The sequence below is a fragment of the Caretta caretta genome, chromosome 2, assembly GCF_965140235.1.
Source record: "Caretta caretta isolate rCarCar2 chromosome 2, rCarCar1.hap1, whole genome shotgun sequence".
Taxonomy (NCBI): Eukaryota; Metazoa; Chordata; order Testudines; family Cheloniidae; genus Caretta; species Caretta caretta.
In genome coordinates this window covers 149,035,959-149,046,504 of record NC_134207.1, presented here as the reverse complement: position 1 = coordinate 149,046,504, position 10,546 = coordinate 149,035,959, and the positions used below count along the sequence as shown (strand labels likewise).

Here is a 10,546-nt window from a genome sequence, read left to right as displayed (position 1 = left end):
GATCTAGTAACTTCTGTTAGTTGCCTGAAGAAAGTCTCATGTACCTCATCCCCTGGTCTGGTGGTCAAAAGCAGACTCCCACCATGACATCACCCTTGTTGCTCACACTCCTAAACTTCATCCAGAGACTCTCAGGTTTTTGTGCAGTTTCATACTTGAGCTCTGAGCAATCATACTGCTCTCTTACATACAATGCAACTCCTCCACTTTTTCTGCCCTGCCTGTCCTTCTTGAACAGTTTATATCCATCCATGACAGTACTCCAGTCATGTGAGTTATCCCACCAAGACTCTGTTATTCCAATCACATCATAATTCCTTGACTGTGCCAAGACCTCCGGTTCTCCCTGCTTGTTTCCCAGGCTTCTTGTATTTGTGTATAGGCACTTAAGATAACTTGCTGATTGTCCTGCTTTCTCAGTATGAGGCAGGAGTCCTCCCCTCTTGCACTCTCCTGCTTGTGCTTCCTCCTGGTATCCCACTTCCCTGTTTACTTGAGGACTTTGGTCTCCTTCCCCCAGTGAACCTAGTTTAAAGCCCTCCTCACTAGGTTAGCCAGCCTGCTTGTGAAGATGCTCTTCCTTAGGTTGAGCCCACTTCTGCCTAGTAATCCTTCTTCTTGGAATACCGTCCCATGGTAAAAGAATCCAAAGCCTTCTCTCCGACACCACCTCCGTAGCCATTCGTTCACTTCCACCATTCGATGGTCTCAACCTGGGCCTTTTCCTTCCACGGGGAGGATGGTCGAGAACACCACTTGTGCCTCAAACTCCTTTATCCTTCTTCCCAGAGCTACATACTCCGCAGTGTTCCACTCAAGGTCATTTCCCCCTCATTCACCACACCATTGTCACATACACTTCACTGGTGTGTCTTGCATAAGGTGACCCATTGTGCCACAAGTAATCCAGGTTGATAAATTGCTTCTTTTGTTCAAGCAACATTAGAAAGTCATGTTACATGTGTTTCCAGTATTACTGCTTGAAAACCAGTTGTGTAAAGGAAATAAATAATTTCAGAATAGGCAATTCAATTTAAACAAAATAGTATATAGAATTAGTGTATAACTAAATAATATTGACTATTATAACAGAATAAATGGGAGATTATTGTGCTTTGGAGATTACATGGTAATTGTACTTGGACAACATATCAATATGAAGTCTAACTGGTTTGAAACCTGGAAGGAATGCATTACCATGTGGTTGCTATATATTTATATAACATCATAGAATCATAGAACCATAGGGTTAGAAGGGACCTCAAGGGTCATCTAGTCCAGTGATTCTCAAAGCCGGTCCACCAATTGTTCAGGGAAAGCCCCTGGTGGGCCAGACCGGTTTGTTTAGCTGCCGCGTCCCCAGGTTCGGCCAATCGTGGCTCCCACTGGCCGGGGGAGCCACGACTGGCTGAACCAGTCTGTTCCATTGTCCTACTTCTTCTTACAGTTAGCAAGAGTTCCTGAGAGTTAATCTAAATATGCTATGCTGAAATTTGAACCCATTGCCTCTTTTCCTGCCCTCTGTGTCAAGAGTGAACAACTTTCCTCCATCTTTTTTATGGCAGTCTTTTAAGTATTTGAAGACAGCTATCATGTCCCCTCTCAATCTCCTCTTTTCCACACTAAACATACCCAGTTCCTTCAGCCTTTGCTCACATGGTTTGAATTCCATCCCTTTGATCATCTTTGTCACTTGCCTCTGGATCCTTTCCAAAATGAGTCAAAGGAACACAGACAATCTGTGATGAAACTGGGAAAACACCTCCTGAATCCAAGGTTTGTGCTTTAGCATTTTATCTTTATTTCTTTTCTTTCTCAGACTGTTGAGGAGAGGTTGAGCTGAGGGTTTCAGGTGATTATATCTATGGGCAGTCCTTTCTTTTTGTACCTTTGTGTGTGTTCAATTTGTGCAATGTGTACCTATAGATATATTATTTTTCTAAACTTCAAGAAGAAAATGTGTAAAATACAGTACAGTTTACTCCAGATTATTTGACTGGCATGGGGGACATGGGTTTTGGGAGTTTGGATAATCAAGAGGCCAGGAGCCATTCAGCAGTGGGGAGGCCTCCCCCACGGACAAGAGCTTATCCTTCTCCTTGCAGCCCAGGCTGGGTTTCTCTGCTCTGCCCTGCTCACTCTTTCCTGTGACAGTGGAGCTGCAAAAAGGCCAGTGATACCCAATCCCTGCTGACACAAGGTGCAGCAGCACAAGAACCCCTCTGCAGCTCTGCTGTCATGGCCAAGCTCACTCATTCCCATGACAGTGCGGCTGCAGAGGGCTCTCTGCACTGCCACAGGAGCCATTCAGCAGTGGGATGGCCTCTCCCATATGAGGGCCTTTTCTCCCCTCCTCCTCGCTGTTCTGGCCAGGGCTTCTGCTCTATTATCCGAACCTCCCCATTATTCAAATCCCTTCCTTTTCCCCCAGCACGAGATATGCGCCCTCTGCAGCATGGCTCACACTGGGGGACAAGGAAGGGAACTGGATAATGTGGAAGACTGGATAATAGGATTTCAGGTAAACAGGAGTATACTGTATACTATTCCATTTACCACTGTTTTGATAATTTTCAGAGTAGCAGCCGTGTTAGTCTGTATTCGCAAAAAGAAAAGGAGTACTTGTGGCACCTTAGAGACTAACCAATTTATCTGAGCATAAGCTTTCGTGAGCTACAGCTCACTTCATCGGATGCATTCAGTGGAAAATACAGTGAGAAGATTTATATACACACAGAACATGAAAAAATGGGTGTTACCATACACACTGTGAGGAGAGTGATCACTTAAGATGAGCTGTTACCAGCAGGAGAGCGAGGGGGGTGGGGGGCAGGACCAGTAATAGCTCATCTTAAGTGATCACTCTCCTTATAGTGTGTATGGTATCACCCATTTTTTCATGTTCTGTGTGTATATAAATCTCCTCACTGTATTTTCCACTGAATGCATCCGATGAAGTGAGCTGTAGCTCACGAAAGCTTATGCTCAAATAAATTGGTTAGTCTCTAAGGTGCCACTAGTACTCCTTTTCTTTTTGTTTTGATAATGATGATAATAATTTGCTCTATATTTGTTAAATCCAAGAACTCAACATGTGTCATGAGTTGTGTACTGGAAACTGGATATTTCTGCAGGGACACTGTGAAATAAGGTATCCTTCCCACAACCAGGCCTCAGAATAACCAGCCATTTGGCTAATATCTATCTCCACCGGTGACTTATGCATCTTTAGCTTGGTGACAGTTTGAAGTCTATTTTTCTTGATGCATCTTGGGATGACCCAGGTCTACCAGCAAATGGCAGTAGTCGAAGTAGTTATAAGATTCATGTAGTAAATAATTTCCATGCGGACATTGACCGTATATATAACAGATATTTAACATATATATAACTGATCTTCCAATGCATAAGGTGTGGAACAATAAGTTTCCTTTACATTTCAGGTATCTATGCCTTCTTTTCCCACTATTTTCTTCTTAAATACAAGAAAATTAGTTCTGACTTAGGAGAATAAGGGCTTATTATTTTCATTTGATGTTCAGCTAGCCCTTTAATTTGCATCCAGGTGGCAAAGCTAATTTTTGTCACCTCACAAAGTTGCTAAGTGTTTTATAAATAGTCCATTACTTCCATCACTCAGAACTGTAAAGTCTGCTTCTTCCTGCAAACTACTGCTCTTTGGACCTTCCTCTTACATGACTGGGAAATCACAACAACCTACTGCTTTTTCTGATAATGGAATTCAGAACCAGTGCAGAGAGTTTCCTCAGATAGCCAGTGGTACATGTAGTTAAGAAATATCCCAAGCAATAAAATGTTGAAAAATCATCTCCTTTTTCCTTGACTTCTATCACAATTCAGACTGTCCAAATTCAGATTCTCCATACTCTCTCTCTCAAATTAAATAACTCCAGACATTTTTTTTCTTCTCCTTATTATTATCCACATTTCTCAGATTTCCAATTTAATCAGCCCCTCCCATTAGAAGTGATTACATTAGAAAACTTTGCAAAGGGGAACCATCCTACTTTGATCACATTTTTCCTTGCAGAAGCTAGCCATACTGGATTAAATTTTCTATGAAACTAATAGTAACTATGTTACTATTTTCTATTAAATGTGTATTTTTGTCATACAAGCCAAAATTTTACTCCTATTACCCACAGAGTGAAAAACCATTAAATGTGTATGATAAGGTTTCTTACTAACTATTGAGCTCAGGAAGCTGGGACATAAACATATTTTAATTACTATAAGGAAATCAAATTTAGAGTCCAATTGTGCTCTTACTTATAGTAGTGTAATTTCATTGGAATTAATCCTGATTTACTTCTCTGTGAGAGGGAAATAAGGCTCTTAGAATCTAAAATTTCTACCCAAAGGACAGATAAAATTGTCACTACATTTCTTACCCTTTGAGCTCATATTGAAATGTAAAACTCACAAATTACACAAAATTTATTCTCTAACATTTCTAATTTTTATTGTGGTATTTTCTTAAAATCAGGTACAATTCATTTTAGTATATTCATCTGTAACAACTGTAGTGACTTTGTGGTTACTGCACCATTAAGTCATTTGAGCTATGTCAATTTACAACAGCTTAGGATCTGGCCTGATATTTTGCATAAATCTGTATTTTTCACAAGAATGCTTCCTTTCGTAGTCATTTGCAAGTTCATGCAGACTATAAAATGATCAAAAATATCTCTGTATATCTATATATCCCTTTAAAATGGAGATAGCCATAATTATAGAGAGCAGTATTGTCTATACAGGCACTTAATACAAAATATCAGACTAATATGCTGAACTGTGTACCTTAGTAATTTCTCTGCATGTTACAAATAACATATTTTTATTGTTTTCTTCAAAATTACACAAGTCTAATTTATTTAAAATGTTTATTTTATGTGTTTTGAAGTAAATATCCCCCTACAAATATTCATTTTATGCCATAATCTCATTGGATATCTTTTTCTTATGACTCATTTGGATGAATTGCTCATGCAATAGGCAGTATTTAGCTTTATGTTTGCATACACAGAGATGTGGCCCAGGTTTGATAATGCTTTGAATACCAAACCGTAAAACCGCTTTTCAAAAGCCAATTCATGAATGCAATCATGCATACCTTTTTGAGTTATGAGGTGGCTGCAGATTTGGCAGTGCTGACTTGATGCAGTTTTGACAGGTTAGGTTAAAAGATTAAGTCTAGTCTGTCTTCACTTTGCTCTGACTCTGACACACTCTAAAAAAAGTTGCAGACTGGCTCTATGCCTAGTATGACCTCTACATCTCCTCAGAGTGACAACACTTCCTTTTAAGCCTCTCCAAAGGTCAAGGCAGATAACTTGTTGAGTCTTCCAGATACTTGCTTATCTGTGGCTCTTCCTCCTAACCTCACACGGTGGAAGAAATATGCAAAACCCTGAAGGAAAATAAATCAGACTTTATAAGGAGTAACTTGTATTACAGTAAATCTAACCATCACCCTTGTTAGCTTGAAGCCACAGTATTATTTAAAAAAAAACACCCAGGGTTCAATGAGGTCAGACTCTTTCACAACCCCTCTCTTTTGCCATGTCAAAAGTTAAATACATAATTAATTTACATCTGAAGCCAGTTTTTCAATCATTCAAAATGAAAGAGTTAAGTAAATGACAGTAGTTTGTATGAGAAAGAAGCACAGTACTATACTGGGAACTATACTGGGAACTAAGATATATTTAGGCTAAAGTGCATCCTTAAGAAAATTTGAAGACAAATAATAATAAGACAATTAAAGCCAGGCATCACAATCAAAGGCTTTTACAAGCAATTTTGTTATATGTAAAATGATTACCTTCACAGAGTCATATAGATTAAAAGATTTTAAGGCCAGAAAGGACTGTCGTAATAATCTAATCTGATCTCCTATGTTACACAGGCCACAGAATTTTACTGTTTAAAAATTGTGCCTTATTTTGAGTTTGAATTTGTGTACCTTCAAATTCCAGCTATTGGATCTTGTTATACCTTTGACCTTGTTATACCTGTAGACTGTGATGAAGTCACCTCATGAACTTCTCTTCAATAAAATTAAAAGATTGGGCTCCTTACATCTCTCATGGTAAGACAGGTTTTCCAGTCCACAAATCATTCCTGTAGCTTGTCTCTGAACATTCTCTGATTTTTCAGCATCCTTTATGAAGTATGGATGCCAGAACTGGACACAACATTCCAGTAATGGTTTTACTAATGTCATATACAGACATAATCCCTCCTTCTACTCTGAGGGCATGTTTACACTTACCTGCGGAGTGATCGACCAGCAGCGGTTGATTTATCGCATCCAGTGAAGACGCAATAAATTGACCACCGAGCACTCTTCCATCGACTCCAGTACTCCACCGGAGCGAGAAGCTTAGGTGGAGTTGATGGGGGAGCATCAGCAGTTGACCTACTGCAGTGAAGACACCACAGTAAGTAGCTTTAAGTATGTCGACTTCAGCTACATTGTTCACGGAGCTGAAGTTGCATAACTTAGATCAATCCCCCATCAGTGTAAACCGGGCCTTACTTGATATTCCCCTGTTTTTACATCCAAGAATACCATTAGCCCTTTTGTCCAAGCATCACACTAGGAGCTCATGTTCAGCTAATAATTCACCAGGACCCTATCTCCTTTTTAATCACTGCTTTCCAACTTGAAGTCGCCCATTCTGAAAGCTGTAAAACATGGCCTACATTCTTTGGGTGGCATTCACTTGAAAGGGGACTTCGGTGTCTAAGTGCCATTTTAGGGGCCTAAGTCCCACATTTAGGTGCCTATTGGCATTCACAAAACCCCTACTCAGCTGACACCTAAACCTATAGGCACCTAAATTCCCTAAGCACTTAAACTTCTGCCATTAAGTGCCCAAAACACCTAAATTTCAGTGACTCAGCATGTGTACAGGACTTTCAACTGAAGTCCTGGCACCACCCAGAAGCTTTGTGACTATCTCTCTCCTAAATCTTAACTGGATTCACGAATCAGGTATTCCCTGCCTCACTTGTCTTTGGGGCCAGATCCAGTAGTTGTGCTCAAAGCACCCTTCAGCCCATGCAATATGGGTGGAGCAGGAGTTGGTAGTGTCCCTTTTCTAAGTTGTAACCCAGTTAGCACACTCCCTGAGAATATTAGAGACCCAGGTTCAGTTCCCCCCTCACCCTGATTCAGTGTAGTGTCTTGAACTTGACTCTTCCACCTCCCAGGCGCTATGGAGTATTCTGTGTCTCAGTCTCTCCTTCTGGAGTAGATCCACTGTGTATAAATAATTAAATATTCAATTGGCTCAAGGGGACTGGAATCTGGGTCTCTCACATCCTGAGTGAACAATCTAATCAGTGGGTATAAGCAGGGCACTATCCCTTCCTCATTTTTCTTGAAAAAAGGGCTGCCCTGGCTTAGGTATATAACTCCAGGAGAGGGTTCACAGAAGTGAATTCCAAATGGAGATAGATGTCTCTCTCTGGCTCAGAGTTAGGCATCTAAATACTGAGGCCAGACTGCTTGCCATATCCTAATGGCTAATTGAAGCTGCTCCCAACTCAGCGTGAAATTTTGTGAATCCCATCCCTAACTCTCTCCATGCATTGTATAGGGAAGACTGGGGATCTAACTCAGGGCTGTGAATTACACTAGGTGGCTGGATGCCTAAAAGATAGGCCACTCAGCATTGCAGCACCTAAGTCTCCTTTGTGAACCCCACCCTTTGTTCCTAGATGGATGACCTTGCATTTAGCTTTATAAATGTATGTTGGTTGGTTGTCCCCAGCTTGTCAAGAAATCCAGAACACTGTGTGTAAGTGAACTATCTTCATAATTGTTACTATGCCAACAATATCTGTAACATGCAAAGTCTGAAAATTATTTATATTTTCTTACAAATCATTGATAAAAGTATGTAGTAGCATTGGACTGAAAATCCATCACTGTGAGACCCCATGAAAACAAATCCATATGATGATGATTCCCCATTAACAATTGTTTTGTATGTACCTATCATAACAGTTTTGTATGATACTAAGCTGTTAATGAGAATGTGTGTGTTAATGTCAAATGCTATTCAGAAGTCTAAGTCTATCAGATCAACACATTACCTTATCAAATCAACCAAATTTGTAATCACATCAAAAACTACTCTCTAGTTTTATTGACAAGATTTATTTCTTATAAACCACATTGATTGGCATTTATTATATTACCATCTTTTAGTGCTTTATGTTTGGAATTTCATATCAGCCATGCCATTATTTTGCCAGGACCAGTGTCATGCTACCATGCCTATAATTATCCAAGTCATCACATTTATTCTTTTTAAACATTTATTCTTTTTAAACAATAGCTTTCTTCCAGTCCTCTGGAATTTCCCTAGTATTCTGAGATTTATTCAAAATTAACATCAACAGACCAGAGACATCCTCAGCCAACTCTTTTAAAATTCTTGGGATGAAGTCATCTAGAGCCTTTTCTTTATGAACAAGATTCTGTCTGTATAAGAAAGTTGTACTAGTTTAACTTAAATCATTTTTCAAACTTATTAAGTTAAACCAGTTCAAACCCCTGTGTGGACACTTATTTTGGTTTAAGAGTGGCTTACTTCAGATTATCTTAAATCAATTTCTAATTAGGATAAGTAAACTGAAATAGTAAAATTCGTACAACAAGGTCAGCTCTGAGACTGCTGCGCTGGGCAACACAGCATGGGGAGTAGGTGGCCAGCCCTCTGTGGGAAAAGAAGTGGTTAAGGACTATTTAGAAAAGCTGGACGTGCACAAGTCCATGGGGCCGAATGCGTTGCATCTGAGAGTGCTAAAGGAGTTGGCGGCTGTGATTGCAGAGCCATTGGCCATTATCTTTGAAAACTCATGGCGATTGGGGGAAGTCCCGGACGACTGGAAAAAGGCTAATGTAGTGCCCATCTTTAAAAAAGGGAAGAAGGAGGATCCTGGGAACTACAGGCCAGTCAGCCTCACCTCAGTCCCTGCAAAAATCATGGAGCAGGTCCTCAAGGAATCAATCCTGAAGCACTTACACGAGAGGAAAGTGATCAGGAACAGTCAGCATGGATTCACCAAGGGAAGGTCATGCCTGACTAATCTAATCGCCTTCTATGATGAGATTACTGGTTCTGTGGATGAAGGGAAAGCAGTGGATGTATTGTTTCTTGATTTTAGCAAAGCTTTTGACACAGTCTCCCACAGTATTCTTGTCAGCAAGTTAAAGAAGTATGGGCTGGATGAATGCACTATAAGGTGGGTAGAAAGTTGGCTAGATTGTTGGGCTCAACGGGTAGTGATCAATGGCTCCGTGTCTAGATGGCAGCCAGTATCAAGTGGAGTGCCCCAAGGGCGGGTCCTGGGGCCAGTTTTGTTAAATATCTTCATAAATGATCTGGAGGATGGTGTGGATTGCACTCTCAGCAAATTTGCAGATGATACTAAACTAGGAGGAGTGGTAGATATGGTGGCAGGTAGGGATAGGATACAGAGGGACCTAGACAAATTGGAGGATTGGGCCAAAAGAAATCTGATGAGGTTCAACAAGGATAAGTGCAGGGTCCTGCACTTAGGACGGAAGAATCCAATGCACCGCTACAGACTAGGGACCGAATGGCTAGGCAGCAGTTCTGCGGAAAAGGACCTAGGGGTGACAGTGGACGAGAAGCTGGATGTGAGTCAACAGTGTGCCCTTGTTGCCAAGAAGGCCAATGGCATTTTGGGATGTATAAGTAGGGGCATAGCGAGCAGATCGAGGGACGTGATCGTTCCCCTCTATTCGACATTGGTGAGGCCTCATCTGGAGTACTGTGTCCAGTTTTGGTCCCCACACTACAAGAAGGATGTGGAAAAATTGGAGACAGTCCAGCGAAGGGCAACAAAAATGATTAGGGGTCCGGAACACATGACTTATGAGGACAGGCTGAGGGAGCTGGGATTGTTTAGTCTGCAGAAGAGAAGAATGAGGGGGGATTTGATAGCTGCTTTCAACTACCTGAGAGGTGGTTCCAAAGAGGATGGTTCTAGACTATTCTCAGTGGTAGAAGATGACAGGACAAGGAGTAATGGTCTCAAGTTGCAGTGGGGGAGGTTTAGGTTGGATATTAGGAAAAACTTTTTCACTAGGAGGGTGGTGAAACACTGGAATGCATTACCTAGGGAGGTGGTGGAATCTCCTTCCTTAGAAGTTTTTAAGGTCAGGCTTGAGAAAGCCCTGGCTGGGATGATTTAATTGGGGATTGGTCCTGGTTTGAGCAGGGGGTTGGACTAGATGACCTCCTGAGGTCCCTTCCAACCCTGATATTCTATGATTCTATGAACTTTCTCATGTAGACAAGGCCTAAATTACTCACAGATTGATTAAATTTTATTTACCACTTTTATGAAACTATAAAGATTAGAATCACCCTTTATCTATTTGCAAAAGCAAGTGAATGGCATTATTTGCATGTTATTAAGAGGACACATCACTCTCTTTCAGGAAAAAGCATGGGTAGAAGCCCAAGAGGACAAAACCTGA

The 10,546-nt window shown here is 40.8% G+C and overlaps 1 long non-coding RNA gene across 1 annotated transcript in view; it reads right to left on the bottom strand.

Moving 5' to 3' along the window:
• Positions 1-5,384: 5,384 nt before the first annotated feature.
• The window catches only part of LOC142070835 (uncharacterized), a 30,852-nt gene continuing 25,690 nt past the window's right edge, over positions 5,385-10,546 (bottom strand). The window contains exon 3 of the long non-coding RNA XR_012666759.1: positions 5,385-5,431. This is a non-coding gene — a long non-coding RNA (uncharacterized LOC142070835). The remainder of the gene's footprint in view (positions 5,432-10,546) is intronic.